The sequence below is a fragment of the Calliphora vicina genome, chromosome 1 (genome assembly GCF_958450345.1).
Source record: "Calliphora vicina chromosome 1, idCalVici1.1, whole genome shotgun sequence".
NCBI lineage: Eukaryota > Metazoa > Arthropoda > Insecta > Diptera > Calliphoridae > Calliphora > Calliphora vicina.
Genome location: NC_088780.1, coordinates 75,847,915 through 75,864,104, shown reverse-complemented (window position 1 = coordinate 75,864,104; position 16,190 = coordinate 75,847,915). Strand labels below are relative to the sequence as shown.

The window sequence follows — 16,190 nt, the reverse complement described above, 5'->3', positions numbered from 1 at the left end:
TTACAAATTTTAATATGTTTGTAAACAAGTTTTTGACATTTCACAAGGCAAAACATGAGTAGAGCAAAAAATAGTCAGCTGGCGTTACGCTGCCACCTGGTTAAATATGCCTTGGCTCCATTAGTCTTTGCGTTCTGTAACGTTTCTGTTCTGTGCCGTTCTGAATGCTGTTATATTGTAGTTAGTTTTTCCGTAAGATCGTATCAGCTGTTTTTAAAATAATAACCAAAAACCATCTTGGTGATTTTGTTACTATTTTGTGTTTTTTGTATTTAGACCTTCAACATATTATTGTGAACATTTTTATAAATACATACATATATTTTTTGTTAATGATTTAATTTAAACTAATTTGTTTACATACATAGTACATACATTAAAAGAAATTTATTTTATTAAATTTTAATGTTTTTTTGAAAATATTATATTTTTTTATTCTTTTGTTAATAATAAATATTTCCCTTTCAAAAATGTTGGCACCACTGCTCTCAATTGTTGGCATTTTTGTGTATATATGATATCAGCTGTTTTAGCTGTCACTTAACGTTGCTGACAAAATTCTGTTTTCAACAGATTCATCCGCAACAGAACGGCAACGTTACAGAAAAACTAATGACATACACAACTTTCCCTATTCTAAAAACAAAACAGCTGATTCGGAACGTAACGGAACGTACAAACTAACTAGGCCTTAATTCGGCTACATCGGCATGAGTAGTCGTGTGGCCGTGTAGCTGTGCTGTTGTCAAAATAATCGACTTCATATAAACGTGTGCATTTTATTTTTGACAGATTGAAGTTGGTAGCCTGCTGTCTTGAATGTGTTTAATGCATTCATGTGAGAAGTTTTCCGATGCGAGAAATACAGAAACGAGCTCAAAGTAAATTAATAAAGTAGACTCAGTAGAACAGCTGACTATTTTTTTTACTTTGGTCTGAACTGTCAATTCACTTGTGGTTGTTGTGGCGAAGAATACAACAAGCCCAAAAGCAAAAACAACAACAGGCAACTTTGACAGCTCAGACCTTAAACCAAAAACAAAATTGCTTGTGGTTTTTGTAAATGTTGTATTTGTTGTAGTACTGTCGCTACTTTATTAATTTACTTTGAACGAGCTACTGGTATGTTTTGTTCACGCGAGTGGTAGCAAGGCGAATTCACACAAGGTGGTGTCAGTTTTACAAAAAACAACGATTGGTCTTAAAAAATGTCAAAAAACCAAAATGAAAAATTAAACAAATAAGTATTTAAACTTAATATAGTGTAGATAATTGAATAGTGAGGGCTTTACTTATTTATGTAAACAAATATTTTGTTTATAAGCTTAGAATATGTAGATATTTAAATATAAAAACAAGCTTTGACAGTTGTTAGAACGAAAAAACGAAAAAAATATATTTGGCTTGTACCGAGCCACTTCCCACGTTTCCCGTAATAAATCAGCAACGATTTTTTTTGGCCATTTTGGATGAAGTCATTTTGCTCTGGAACCAATCACACGATTTTTAGCACGATTGGCTCATTTTGTTCCAAAAACTGTCTTCTTTCATAATATATATGGCTTGTACCGAGCCACTTCCTACGTTTCCCTTAATAAATCAGCAACGATTATTTTTTGCCATTTTGGAGGAATATATTTCTCTGGAACCAATCACAAGATTGTCTCATATTGTTCCAAAAGCTGTCTACTTTCATAATATACTCTTCTTGTACCAAGCCAGTACCCATGTTTCCAGTAATAAATCAGCAACGATTTTTTTTTTGCCATTTTTGATTAACCTTATACTAAATTCCAACTAGTAATTTTTGTGAAATTTAAATTATAGTTTTCTACTAAATATTACTTTTAATTATTTATTTTTACTTCCCGATTTTCTTAATTCCCATAAATTGCGTATTTTTACTTCCCGGTATTTTAAATTCCCAAAATCTACGCCATCTTGGCTCCCGTGATATTTACTGGGGATTTTTAGGGATACAAAAACTGTATTTTGTGGATAATATTTTGAGGAAGACACAAAAAAGTCTGGGAACACATTTGGGCAGCACTATTATAAATTATTGAATTCGCATTGTATTGTTGTCTTCATCAAAGTAAATTAATAATTTACTTTGGTCTTCATTTTGAGTTGTTAATATTTGCCGTATATGCTTATAAAAAGTAATTAGAAAAAGTAGTAACAAAATGAGCTCTAAAAATAGTCAAATATCTTACACAGAAGATGAGTTTGGAAAAAAATTGGATAGGTGTATATCTGACTCAATTATAAAAAGTTGTAAGTATGACATATACCTTATGTTATATAATCGATGCTTGTTTTAGGTGCTTAAAAGCAAAACTACTACACAATGATTTAAGTTTTAATTTAATGAATAAATAATGTTGATCAGGGGGGTTACATCCTAATTATATTCGAAAGGAAATCTTTTCGAATTACAATGTATTTAACACAAATTTTCGAACATTTTCGTTTTCAGATTGAGTTATGCCAAGGTGCATGTTAAATACGCCTTGAGTTATGCAGTACCGAGAATATACAAAGCGATGCCGGTGTACATACATGAAATCTTAACAAAGCGAAGCCAGTTTTCAGTTCATAGAATAGAAAAAATCGGTATAAATCAAGATCGCACAGTGGTTTAGAAACTAATTCGGTATCTTGGGAACTATTGGAGATATTGTTACAAAATTTCACATGGTTTGAGCTGAAGTGTTTTCGAGTCGATTTATGTTTGTTCAGCTTCCTAGCGCTAATGGGGCAAGTGCGTAGCCCCTCAAAATTGGTCACCTCGGTTCTCAAATTTAAAAAAAAAAAATTTGGCTCACTTTAGCGGACATATCACCCCCCAGACCTATCCAAACTTGGCCAATTAAAAAAAAAATCGGTTTGAGTAAAAAATTCTGAAAAGACAAAGCATCCACGAAAATGCTCCATATTTGTATAACCCCATATGTTTCATAAATACTTACTAAGTATTTTTACTATCACACGATAAATAACGTCACAGTGGGACCTTTTCTAAAAAAAAACTAGGTTTTAGGAACACATTTTCCCCATTTTACGAATTTTGGTATTTGAAAATAAAGAATGTCAAAAATTCTAATGCCATTGATTGAAGGACATTTGAGTCTATATTGGTTACAAATTTTGTTATGATATCTATAACTTAAAATTTTACATTAATTCAAATTTTATATTTTTATTCGTGGAAAATCACCATATTATAAATTTTTTAGTTTTTAAGGTAAATGAAGTCCCAAAATTTTATAAAATTTTGTTTTACTAAATTATCAATCCTCACAATATCGAATACTTATATAAAAGGCCTTTATTTACTCCTCAGAAGTTCCACAAACCTTGCCCCCTTTGACAAATTTGTACGTTTTTCTATATATTTATTTTTTATTCACAATTTATGTAATATAAGCCTTAAAGGCCCTATAATTATATTACATAGTAGCAATTCCTGAGTATGTTATACATAAAATTAAACTGAAATAAAGAAAATTTAAAATTAATTTTAATTTCATTTATTTGTAATACAAAGCCTAAAAAGGCCAAAATAATTATATTATTATTATATACCTATGGGGCATTTCATGTCAAGTGAACCAACTTTTGAAATCGATGTCTTCCGATCGGGATGAAATTTGCACCAAGGTTAGCTCTATTGGATAGTAACTCAGACACAATTTTTCAACAACATCGGTCGAGAACTCTCTGAGTTATAGGGGGTAAAATTTTGACAAACAGGGGTTTTTTCTTATCCATGTAACTTATTACCAGGGAAACCGGAAATATGCTCTAAAAAAAGCGTTTTAGGCGCTTTAAATATGCAGTAAAAACTTTAAAATATGCTCTTAAAATTTAAAAAATATGCTCTTAAAAAAACAAACTTTTACATAATTTTTAACCAAAAAAAATTTACTTAAATTTTCAAATAAAAATCGTTGTCTTGGATCTGAAAACATTTTTAAACATAGAAAATGTTCTTTCGACATCAACTGATGTTACAGGAGCAAATTTAAAAGACAATATTTCTTTAACACTTAGAACGGTTAAGTTTGAATTAGAACTAAAATTTGATATTTAGATGGAGCTATTATTAAAATAGTGCTTATTTTATATTAAAACAAGTAACCCCCAGTAACACGATGTCTGGTTATGTATTAACTAATAGTTAAACTGACAGTTTTCATACAAAAATATTTTTAACCGACAGTATAACTATTAGTTAGGCCATAACCAGGCTTCGTGTTAATGGGGGTAAGAGAGCTATATTCGGCTGTGCCGAATCTTAGCTCACCTTCACCTAATTATACTTCAAAATAAAAAATTTTAATATTTTTAGGTGAACAAAAATTTTTTTTCAGTTTTTTCATTTTTTGGATAAAAAAAAATTTTTGAATTGTTATTTTAAATTTTAAAAAAAAAATTCTGATTTTTTAATTTTTTTTTGATGAAAAGCCATCTATTTTTCAATTTTTAAGTTTAAACAAAGGAAGTAAAAACCTGTAACACAACAGCGAAAAATAAGTAAGACAAAATTTGTTTTTGATAAACTCAAAATATGCAATTAAACAGTAAAATATGCTCTAAAAACGCAAAATATGACATAAATATGCTCTTAAAACAAATATATGCAAAAATATGTATTTAAGGGTAAAATATGCAAAAATATGCACTAACAAATCGATGCCAAAATTCTTAAATAGTTCTGAAACGTGTAAATATCTTATCCATGTGCTCATTAGACTCACCAGAAAAAACATGCATTTGCATATTTTGGTTTCCCTGCTTATTACCTATTGTTCTTAGCAAAATGTGTCCCAAATAGTATAGATAGCTATTTCTTCGATCTTTCGAAAAAAAATATTTAAAAAAAAAATAAAAAATTTTTAATATTTTTTTTCCGAAATCAAAAACTTTTTTGATTTTTTTTTAAAATGGGTCCTTTTTTTTTTTTCTTAAAATAAAGTTTAGATATTTTCCTTGAACACCTACTTGGTCGCTTAGTGGGATGCGAGTGGGATATCTATCAAAATAAATATTTTGTAACTCAAAACATAAAATTTTTGACTTTTTTTGCAAAATCAAAAACTTTGTTGACTTTTTTTTTCAAAATGGACCCTTTTTTAATCTTTTTTTTAGGTCAAACAAAAGCTTAGATATTATCCTTGAAGACCCTTTTGGTCGCTTAGTGGGATGCGAGTGGGATATCTATCAAAATAAATATTTTTTAACTCAAGACTTACAATTTTTGACTTTTTTTTTTGCAAATACGATTTTTTTTCCAAATGGGCCCTTTTTTTAAAATTTTTTTTGTAGTCAAAAGAAAGCTTAGGTCCATTCCTTTAAGATATTTTTAGTCCCTTAGTGGGATGCGAGTGGGATATCTATCAAAATAAATATTTTGTAACGCAAGACATACAATTTTTTAATTTTTTTTTGCAAAATCAAAATTTTTTTCCAATATGGGCCCTTTTTTAATTTTTTTTTTTGCTCAAAAGAAAGCCTAGGTCCATTCCTTTAAGATATTTTTAGTCCCTTAGTGGGATGCGAGTGGGATATCTATCAAAATAAATATTTTGTAACAATTTTTTAATTTTTTTTTGCAAAATCGAAATTTTTTTCCAATATGGGACTTTTTTTTAAAAATTTTTTTTTGCTCAAAAGAAAGCTTAGGTCTTTTCCTTTAAGACCTATTTTGTCACTTAGGAAGATGTGAGTAGGATATCTATTAAAATAAAAATGTTGTAACTCAAGACATTCAATTATTGACTTTTTTTTTTTGCAAATTCGAATTTTTTTTTCAAAATGGGCCCTTTTTTAAAAATTTTTTTTTAGTCAAAAGAAAGCTTAGGTCCATTCCTTTAAGATATTTTAGGTCCCTTAGTGGGATACGAGTGGGATATCTATCAAAATAAATATTTTGTAACTCAAGATATACAATTTTTGATTTTTTGGCAAAATCAAAAACTTTTTTGACTTTTTTTTAAAATGGGCCCTTTTTGTAATTTTTTTTTTTGCTATAAAGAAAGCTTAGGCCTATTCCTTTAAGATGGTTTTGATCGCTTAGTGGGATGCGAGTGGGATATATATCAAAATAAATGTTTTGTAACTCAAGACATACAATTTTTGTGTTAAAACATTTATTTTGATAGATATCCCACTCGCATCCCACTAAGGGACTAAAAATATCTTAAAGGAATGGACCTAGGCTTTCTTTTGAGCAAAAAAAAAAATTAAAAAAGGGCCCATATTTTTTATTTTTTTATTTTTTTTTTTAAATATTTTTTTTCGAAAGATCGAAGAAATAGCTATCTATACTATTTGGGACACATTTTGCTAAGAACAATAGGTAATAAGTTACATGGATAAGAAAAAAACCCTGTTTGACCAAATTGTCAAAATTTTACCCCCTATAACTCAGAGAGTTCTCGACCGATGTTGTTGAAAAATTGTGTCTGAGTTACTATCCAATAGAGCTAACCTTGGTGCAAATTTCATCCCGATCGGAAGACATCGATTTCAAAAGTTGGTTCACTTGACATGAAATGCCCCCTATATATAATTATAAATTGAGAAAAAAAAATACAATATGTATTTTAAATGGCCGCAATATAAGTTTACAATGAAAAATAAAAAAATAGCAGTAAAAAAGATAACAAACAGTCCATTCAATCAATTTGCAAGAAATAAAAGTAAAAATGGATAAGTAGTTAAATATTTAGTAAACAGTAAAAGGTAAAAATTATTTATGAAGCATTCTGTTGAAAATGTTCCAGCAATCTAAGCCTAAAGGTATTATTACAGTGAGAAAAAATACGCAATTCACACGGCAACACATTCCAGCAACGAGCAATTTTTACAACAAAAGATCTTTCATAGAATGAATTTGAGATTCTATGAATTAAAATTTGAGGATTTCTAGTGGAACGACAAAAAGTAAAAATTCTATACAGTGGCAACGTTTGCACGTTCTTATAATTTTATAAAATAGAAATAAGGAACGAACTTTTACAAAGTTAGAAAAAGAGCTGCCCAAAAAAGTTGAAACATAATTTGAAATATGTTCACGTCTTTTAATATTATAGACGAATCCTACAATCATGTTTACAATTAGTTTTAACTTATTAAGATTAGAAGCAAGTGTGCAAGAAAAAACCTCAACCAGCTAGCTTATATCTGATATGAAGAGGTAAATATAGTGTTTCGGCGTATATCCGTTCCAATGGTTAAAAATTCAAAATAAAAGAGCAGAATCTCTTTCCTTTATTAAAAATCAAATTTTAACTTTTTTCAATATATAAAGCACGAAGTGCAATAAAAGGCTTCCAAAAGACGAATAAACTTTTTTCTAAGTAGTTGGTGACAAACAAAGTTTAAATACCGTTAACGGTTTACTCGTTGAAAATAGTTTTCCAACAATGATGTAAACTAAAGTAGTAAACCAAAAGGATTTACACTTAGCAAAACAATACCGAAAATAATAGATTTGTACTTAAACATATAGATTTGTAGAATATATCTTACGCAATGTCATTAAAACTTTACAGAATATCAAATCAATATGACCATTAAATTCCAATTTGTTATCTAATGAAATGCCTAAACATTTAAGTTGGTTTACAAAATCAATTCTAACACCGTCGAAAAAAATATTAAGGTCAACAAAAAACAATTGATAAACAATTATCTCTAGTCCAATCAGAGACAGACCGGAGACAAAAATTTATGTTATTTTCCAATACATCAGTAAAGTCACGAGCACAAGAAAAGAGCAAAACAACATCATCCGCAAATATAAATGATTTGCACAAATTAGAGTTAACTTTAGAAGGAAGATCATTGACATAGAGTATAAATAATATAGGACCTATAACTGAACCTTGAGGAATACCTGAACTCAGAGGGAGCAAGTCAGAATCTATACCGTTTATCGAAACAAATTGCGATCTACCACTAAGATATGATAATATAAGCCTACAACTAGGTCTGGAAAATCCATATTGATCCCTAAGCTTTTCAATCATCCGAAAATGATTCAATGAGTCAAAAGCTTTAGAAAAATCTAAAGAAACAAGTACATTTAGCATCTCATTATTATTACAATGCCTGACGTGTTCAGTGAGACTTAGAACAAACGACATAGCATTATGTCCACTACGGTAAACATACTGCGACTCATAAATGCTCAACGATACAGCTTCAAGAATCTGTTGTCTAAGCAGATGTTCCAGTACTTTGGAGAGTGCAGGCAAAATTGAAATAGGGCGAAGATCATCCGGTCCATTGATTACTTTAGATTTTGGGATGGGAACAACACGTGCAAACAAATGTGTCAAAAATGCTGAAATATGAGGAAACGTAATCTTAATAAATTTAATAGAGATACTATCAGTACCAACGGAAGATGTCTTTATTTTATTTAAAGCCTCTAATACCTCAATTTCACTTACACTACGAAAAGACACGGCATTTTCAGAAAAAGTTGAAGCACCAAAATCAAAAGGTTCAGAATCACCAGTACTCCCATTATTAGCAAAATAGTTATTAATGCAATTAGCATCATGGTCAATATTAAAAGTTTGATCATTTAGAGTACCTGAAGACTTGAGGACCTTCCACAAGCCAGCAGTATTAAGTTCCCTAAATAATGCAGAATAATAGCAAGCTCTTTTTTTTTGAATAACTTTTTTGGCCTTATTCCGATGTTTGCAAAAAACCTTCCAATTCCTAGTAGACCTGTCTTATCTATAAGCAGCAAAAGCTAAATCCCTTAAGGATATAGCCAAAACAATAGACTTACAGCCATATGCATAAACATTTACAAAAGGTTTATAAACCAATTATTGGAAAATTTTCAAAAAGTTGTATTCATAAACGCTTAATAGCTTAAAATACCTTTGATAAACAATTGTTAAATGTAAAAATTTTATAGTAGGTTCGACCCTACGTTAAACCTACTTTAAGGAATTCTTTTTGCTTTTTATCTTAAAAAAGTGGATTTTAAAGATAAATTTGGAATATCTTTAAAATTGCTAAACACAATTTCCACTCCGCTGGCGATTAAGTTCCATTTTAATAGTATATGATTTTGTTTCATATTCCTCCGGCAGTGAACTACATGAGGTTCACAAGTGAGTTTGATTGGCATTTTTGTCATTTAATTTTAACCTGCAACGCCATATAGTAATAAAATGTGTAAACATTGTGGAAGAAGGTCCACAGAATCTAATATACCCACTCCGGAATTAAAACTATGTGTTTCCACATAGAAATTCATTAAATTTTGTTAAAATTTAACAAAATGTCAATAAAAATAAATTAATAAAACAAATTATAAAACAGTGATGTTATTTTATCACAGAATATTCGTCATTCGAATACTTTAAATAATAATTGAAATAAACTATATAAAAAAGTTTGTACATTAATACATATTAGCTTAATATAAATTTACTAGAATCAGATATACATTTTTTTATCTAAAAATTAGTTGTTATCTTCAAAAATGTATTATTACTAAAAACAATTAATGAAAAAAAGAAAATTAACGAATATTTTATCCTAATTGAAAGCAACACTAACAACAAAAACAAAAAAGGAACGACCCGAATCATATTCGGCCAAAGATTGTCAACTCTTCGACAGCTGTACAAACCGAAAGTTTTTTCCCCAGGAAAGAACAATCGGGTACAGTCGAACTGTTACAACAAAAAAAAGGAAATAAATGAGAAGCATTGCCAGCTTAGACAAATATCAGTACATTAGTTATTGTACCTTTATCAAACTTTTATGAATACAATACTTTTATAAATGGTTTTTAAAGCTAAAGTGTTCGTTAACAAAATTGTGTTTTAAATCTACAATAAGGTTTTTTATGCATATAGCCGTTAGATTTCATCCAACAATCCTTAGAATATCTAATCATCCTTTTAACAATAGGAACGAAAGAAACTAAATTATAAAGAAATGAATATATTGGAGCACAGTATATCAACTTCACATGAATTAAAAATAATAGAAGAGTCAAATTCAGACAAAAATATTAGCAAATTTTCCCAATCAATGTTACTGTAGTCACGATACTCATAAACTTGCTGTATAAGAAACTTATTAAAATCAAAAGCAGCGCATATTAAGGCATGATGTGAAATTGCCGGACATATAAATTGATCGGAGAATGTAGGTCTTGAACTGTCACTAAATAGCATAAAGTCGATTAACGACGTTGAACCATGTGACACATCAAAATGAGTAGGCAGCGAATTATGAAGAATATTAAGATTAAGTCTCATGCATAATGAGCGAACCTAAGCCGAATAAGAAGTGTTGAATAAATTATAGTTGAAATCACCAACAATTACAACGTTAGAATAACTTGATAAAAATTGGAAATGATAGTTTTCAAAAACTGTCAGATCACCATAAGGCAGATATACCACTCCAATTACAAACTTCACAATATGACTACAAAATTCCAAAAATAATGACTCGCAGCTACCAACAACAGAAGACTTGAAAACAATTTTAGGTTTCCAACTATTCGAAACGTAAAAGCCAACACCACCACCTCTAGAACCAATACGATCATTACGAAAAAAAACTATATCCAGGTATATTTACAGCACGATTCGAAATATAGGGTTTGAGCCAGGTTTCGGATTGATATTTAGCGGATCTCAACATAAATAAGTCTCCTGGGCCTGATGGTATACTAGCACTGGTCTTGAAGCAGTGCTCTTCGACGCTAGCTCGTCCATTAGCTAACCTTTTCAGCACTTTATACCGTGCCGGCAAATTTCCAGTATGTTGGAAGGTTGCTAATGTAACGCCAATTCCTAAAAAGGGAGAGGCTAACAACCCTGAAAATTATCGCCCAATAGCAATTTGTTCTGCACTTTCCAAAGTCATGGAGAGTATGGTTAACTACCATCTTGTGAAATATTTAGAGTCCAACAATTTACTCAGCGACCGGCAGTATGGATTTCGTAGAGGACGCTCTACGGGAGACCTGCTAGCCTTCCAATAGGAAAAATGGTGTCGTTCCATACGCCGTTTTGGCGAAAGTAAAGTGGTGGCTCTGGATATTTCTAAAGCGTTTGATAGAGTATGGCATGGTGCGCTTTAACAAAACTTATTGCTTTTGGTGTCGGTAATAGCTTCTCTCGATTTATTTCGAGTTTTCTCAGAGATCGCACTATACGAGTTGTTATAGATGGAATCTCATCAAACGAGTTCAAGATCAATTCAGGGGTACCGCAAGGCTCCGTTCTTTCTCCTACTCTATTTCTTATCTTTATAAACGACCTTCTACGTCAAACTTCCAATCCTATCTACTCTTTTGCAGATGACAGCAACATTTGCCATTCATATGCATTCAATTATAGACCAAGCCTGCCGGAGATTGGGGCAATGAGGCAAAACATGAATGATACGCTTAACCAAGATCTTGTGACAATCTCTGAATGGGGTTGTGCGAATAGAGTCGATTTCAACGCACGCAAGACTCAATGTTGTATGTTAACACACAAACGCACATGTTGCTCCATCTGTTTTCATGGGTGGTGTAAATATTAAGGAATCAGAAGCTCTTGATGTTCTAGGCATGAGTATTCAGTGCGATGTCCGCTGGACAAAACACATTTTTCGAGTGCCTTGGTTTCCTTAAACGGTGTAAGAATTACTTCACTCCATCTGATCTCCGTACTATTTACACCACTTATATCCGACCTAAAATGGAATACAACTCTCATGTGTGGGCCGGTGCTTCGAAGTCTATTTTGGAGTTACTCGACCGCGTACAGGAGAGGGCGAAGGTGCTTATCGGTGACAGTAGGGTATCCAGCTCTATTGACTCACTGGAACATAGTCGCAATGTGGGTTGTGTTTCACTGTTCTACCGATACTACAATGGTATGTGCTCTGCAGAAATTAGGGAACTTGTTCCCGAAACCCGTAGTTTTTTACGCAACACACGTTCTTCGGCAAGGGCTCACCAATTCGTTGTCGACTGGACAGTGGATCGAACAACACATTACAGAGAAAATTCGTTCTTTAGCCGTACTGTCCGTATGTGGAATAATCTTCCTCCTGAAGTCTTTCCTGTCACTTTCAATATAGGAAAATTCAAATCTAATGTCCACAAACACTACTCCCTCTATCCTCCCTCCCATAACCTATTTTCCTAGTTCCAACACAATGCTTTGCATGAGTAGGGGTCATCCCCTGAGTGCTGGTCCAAAAAAAATAAGAATATTACGGGGGGGAACCAAAACAAATAGATATTATAGTTACTAAACATTAAAAAAATTCTTTAAAATATATACAAATTCATATAGCATAGCTAGTCTTAAACTATTAATGAGATCAATTAATAAATATATAAATTATTGATACATGGGAATAATAATTGCATGAGAGATTTCTTACAATATTTTGCAAATCAATCTATAATTTAAGTAGTGTTATTTCAAAATTAGTTTTAAGCCAATTTTGTTGTATAAAAAAATTACAAAAAATTCACAATAGCGTTGTATCACAAAGTTTTGTACGCTATACACAACGCGAATATGGTAATGTAATCAAAACAAATGTAATGTAATCAAAACAAACAAATAAACAAAACAAAACGATGAAAAGGGCAGTTTATAAAGAGACAGACGAATAGAAAACGAGATTATTTTCTGTCTCGTGGCGCCTCTGTATACTTTGTGGTTGTATGTCGTAATTTTTATACCCTTCATCATGAGTGGCAGGGATGATAAATGACATTTTCGAAATTGTACATAATTCAGTAAAAAATTTTATTTTTTTTACCTTAATTGTACTAAAACGCAAAACAATCTTTTTTACTAGTTTTGGTAATACCAATCATATTGTCCAATGGAATATTATTTTTATTTGCTGTATAATCCTCGATTGGAGCCAATTCCTAAAACCGATCGCGGCATCGACCATCAAAAATTCTTATTATTATGGCCAATTTTTTAGAAACTGAACAATCTGTACTTTCATCAATTACTAACGAATAATAGTTCTCTTGACAAAAATTACTTATTTCGTTACTATTTTCTGGACCAGTAATATTAGTTTGATTTTTTGAGCTTTTGGCCTGTTTATTGTAAACATTTTAGCAATTTGTGAATCCGACACACCTTCTTTAATAACATTGTTTAGATGGTCCAGAATTGTCTATGGTGGTCTAGTTTTTTAGCGGATTCTGCCACATGACATGTGGCAGAGAAGCTTCAGCAAATATCGGAAGTTATAAACAGCAGAGTGAATGGCATTCAGAAAAAGGTGTCCGACTTAGAAAGGTGTTTAGAAATACAAGCCATAGACGTCAATAAAAAACTCTCCGACTTAGAGATTGGTGTCGTCAATAAACTGCACGATCTGCAAATAAAAGTTAATAATCTTCAATGCCAAGATGGACCGGTTCGAGTTATTTCAGAAGCATCTAGCAGAATAAAGGCCCCAAGTTTTGATGGCAGCACACCATTTAATGTTTTCAAGTTCCAGTTTGATACAGTTGCCATTAGAAACATGTGGAACAATGAAGAAAAAGGTATAGAATTGATATTGGCCTTAAAAGGGAATGCAGCAGTAGTTCTTGAAAGCGTGCCAGCAAGCAACAGAAATTGTTATGATGACATAATGGAGGCGCTACAACGTAAGTACGGTGGTGAACATGAAAAATAATTATACCGAATGGAATTGCGTGGTAGAGTGCAGAAACCCAATGGGACGCTACAAGATTTTGCGTTGGAAATCGAGCATTTGCTACAGCTTACTTATCCAAGGGAAAACAACCCATTTTTGGACCATATTAAGATAGAGGCATTCGTCAATGGCATTCGCGATTCTGAAATAAAACATGCGGTTTGTGCTACACCTAAACCATCATTTGCTGAAACAGTCTCATTTGCACTGGCGCAAGAACCAGCAAAGATAATTTCAAAGCCCCAGGTGTGTAATATGCGGAAGATCGAGGTTGTCGCTGAAGATTAGAGAAATATAGTCGACGAATTAAAAAAGGTCTTGGAGGCGTTTAATGATAAGCATAGTATAGCCAGAGTAAAAAGTTATAATTGCGGTAAATCTGGTCACATTCAGCGAATCTGCAAAGCACCGAGAAAACGAACCAGATCTGTTTCGCCTCGAAGAAACAACCAGCCGTCAAATCATCAATCGTCACAAGAATCACCTTTGAACTAAAACGAGCTAGCACTATGGGGCAAGAGCTAGCTCCCACATCTGAGGGCCCCACAATCTCTATATCAGTAATGCAGCAGAAAAATAGCAATCTTACGGCTAGTGGATACATCAACGGTCAGAAGCACATTTTTACTATAGACACAGGAGCGTCGTAGTCCATAGTCAAGCCCGATTTAGTCAAAAACACAATTGAACCATTACGTGGGGTAAGTCTGCGCACAGCTACTGGGGAGCCAGCCACTGTCTATGGTAAAGTAAAAGTTGCCGATATTGTGGACAAAGTAATCATTGGTGCTGATTTCATGATTACTTACGGCATTACTTTGGATATGGGACAAAAAGTTATGATTTGGCGAAATGTGGAAATACCCCTTGACGTCGGATATGAAAATAGGACTCAAGTGAGAAGGCTAGTTACCGTCGATCATCAGAAACTGCCACCACAGTCAGAAACTTTAGTGTGGGCTCGTATGGAGGGAGATTGTGAGGACAACAGTTTGTGGGTGGTAGAACCAATGGAAATAAAATGTGAATAACAGCAAAAGCCCTCGTTAAGCCCTGCAACAACAGAATAGTTCCGGTAAGAGTGCTTAACCTGTCTAGCTCTGAAAAAGTCGTTAAGCCAAATTCCGAAATAGGTCGATGCACTTCAGCAGAGGCAGTAATCAATTGCGAGAAAAACCCGGAACCTGCCAATAAATCCACCAAGGAACACGAGCTATTAGCGGAATATGTGGGGAACTGGGTAGGAGGATTAGCGCCGCCTGATAGAAATAAGGCCAAACAGCTTCTGAAGAAACATACCTCGGTCTTCGCCTTAAAAAGTCAAAGCCAAGGTAGAACGGCAATTGTAAAGCATAAAATAAATACTGGCAAAGCGAGGCCCATAAAGCAGGCGCCCAGAAGCATTCCTCTAGCAAAACGAAGTGAGGTGAAGGAGTTGGTTAACGAAATGGAGCGGGATGGAGTAATCGAACCATCTTCAAGTCCTTGGAGCTCGCCTTTTGTATTAGTTAAAAAGAAAGACGGCAGCACTAGGTTTTGCGTCGATTATAGAAAGCTGAACGACGTTACCAAAAAAGACAGCTACCCGCTACCAAGAATTGACGACACCCTGGACACATTAGCTGGAACAAAATGGTTCTTCACATTGGACTTGCAAAGTGGTTATTGGCAGGTAGAGATTGCAGAAAAAGACAAAGAGAAAACTGCGTTTAGTGCTAGTGATGGATTATGGCAGTTTAATGTGATGCCCTTTGGACTCTGCAATGCTCCAGCCACATTCGAGCGTTTAATGGAACATGTGTTGAAAGGACTTCACTGGAAGACATGCTTGGTGTACCTCGATGACATAATTGTCATGGGGAAGTCTTTCGATGAACACTTGAAGAAGTCCTTAAACGAATAGCAGCGGCTGGACTAAAACATAGCGTAAAGAAATGTGCATTGTTCCAGAAAGAAGTTAAGTATTTAGGGCATCGCGTAACAGCAGACGGCATATCAACAGATGAGGATAAAATACGAGCCGTAAAGGACTGGCCTCGTCATAGAAATCTTCACGAATTGCGCAGTTTTCTAGGGCTTTGCACGTACTACCGACGATTTGTACCGAATTATGCCAGTGTTGCCGCAAGCCTACATGAGCTAACGCAGAAGTCGCGAGCGTTCCTGTGGAATGAATCTCAAGAATTGTTGAGATTTAAAGGAATTGTGTACAGCACCAATTTTGGCATATCCCATCCCAGGGGCGAAGTTTGTGCTAGGCAGCGATGCGAGTGGATACGGAATAGGCGGTGTGCTTTCGCAGTTGATCAACGGGACGGAAGAGGTCATAGGCTACTACAGCCGAATACTTTCCAAGCCTGAGAAAAATTACTGCGTAACGCGACGTGAACTCCTGGCAGTATTAGAGTGTGTGAAGCATTTCTACAAGTATTTGTATGGTCAGCACTTCCAACTGA

At 33.3% G+C, this 16,190-nt stretch overlaps 1 long non-coding RNA gene across 1 annotated transcript in view; it reads left to right on the top strand.

The window, feature by feature from the left end:
• Positions 1 to 2,025: 2,025 nt before the first annotated feature.
• The window catches only part of LOC135963213 (uncharacterized), a 98,241-nt gene continuing 84,076 nt past the window's right edge, over positions 2,026 to 16,190 (top strand). The window contains exon 1 of the long non-coding RNA XR_010576839.1: positions 2,026 to 2,277. This is a non-coding gene — a long non-coding RNA (uncharacterized LOC135963213). The remainder of the gene's footprint in view (positions 2,278 to 16,190) is intronic.